This window comes from Mesocricetus auratus, unplaced genomic scaffold (assembly GCF_017639785.1).
Source record: "Mesocricetus auratus isolate SY011 unplaced genomic scaffold, BCM_Maur_2.0 Super-Scaffold_100015, whole genome shotgun sequence".
Lineage (NCBI taxonomy): Eukaryota > Metazoa > Chordata > Mammalia > Rodentia > Cricetidae > Mesocricetus > Mesocricetus auratus.
The window spans coordinates 4,197,048-4,198,461 of NW_024429198.1; positions in this window are offsets into that span (position 1 = coordinate 4,197,048).

Consider the following 1,414-nt stretch of genomic DNA (forward strand, 5'->3'; position numbering starts at 1 on the left):
GGTGTTCAGCTAACCAACAGAAGGAATGCTTGAAAAGGTCTCATCTCTCCCAATCGGAGTTCTGGAAGGAAAGCCTAGTCCCTCTCACTGGAAACTTCACCCAGCCCTGGGCTTGCTCAGGTTCCCCCAAATACTTTTTCAAAACTCTGGACAAAGGCAGGTTTTGCTCTACCTCCCTTGACCTCTTCCTGATAAAGTGACCTTACGCCTCTGGAATTGGGATTTTGAATGTATGTGCCTACCCCAAGTCTGGTATTATATTACAACAGCATGGAAATGGAACCTAGGACTGAGCAGCCGGCCAGCCTCAGAAGCCTTCTTCATTGCCTGCCATGTAATACATGATATGCAAAGCCTCTGACTTCAGCCAGCAGATATTTGGAGACCGTGTTGGCCCTACCATGGGGACTAAACTAATGTGTGTTTAGGTCAGAAAGCGAATCAGAAAAGCCACTGGAGGGCACGTCACGCAGTGAGAGCTCTATAAATGCATCCCCACTCGCAGAGTTCCCTGGCAAACACTCTGCTCTCCTCTCCCGGCTGCTCCGCGCTTCTTCTCGGTGCTGGGAGAACTTCGGCAGGCAGGCAGTTCGTCTTCTCCGCCACTGCCTTCTGCCCTGCAGAAAAGCGAGAGGGTGCGACAGTCCAGGAGGAAGGACGGCCTTCGACGGGCGCGAGGGAAGCCCCGGGGTGTAGCCTCCAACAGGCAGAGCGCCCTCCTTTGGAGCTCCGGAGCTCGCCACCAAGTTGCGATTGTCCTCTGGGGCTGCTGTGAGCTGAACTCCCCGCGTTTCTGTGGATCTACCCGGCTAGAAGGCGCGAGCCCCAAGGCGGTTCCTGCACCCCTGGGAGGGGTGCTCCGCGTCACCCACTCGCACCCTGAGCTCGCGCCCCCGCAGCTCCGGCGTCTCTTCCTCGGATCTCCGTCCCTCCCCCACGCCCAGGCCGCCTCTGCCTCCGGACCTCTCCCCTCCCCCCCTCCCGGTTCCGCGCCCCCCACTCCCCAACCCCGGCCCCCCGGCCCGGGCTCTCCACGACCAGCCTGCACTCCTGGCGCCCTCATGTCTTCAAGGGACTGCCAGCGCGGTTTGACGTGGTGTCTCGTTCGGATCTCCAGGCAAGACCTCGGCATCATCAGCCAGGCCCGCCTCGTACTCTCAGCCACCGCACCCCGAGGAGGTGCAGAGTGAGGCGATTGACTCTGAGCCACCCGCAGCGCCCCAGCCCCGTGCAGCTCCAGCCCAGAGCGCCGCGCGCGCAGCCGTGTCACCCCTCAGCCAAAGCAGGGGTGGCTGCTCAGACTTGGTCTTCTTGGGGTCCAAGAGGCCGGTGTAGGAGGTGTCGGCAGCCTTCACTCTCCTCGCGGCGGTGGCGGCGGCGGCGGCTGGCACGGCGGCCGCCGCCTCCTGCGTGT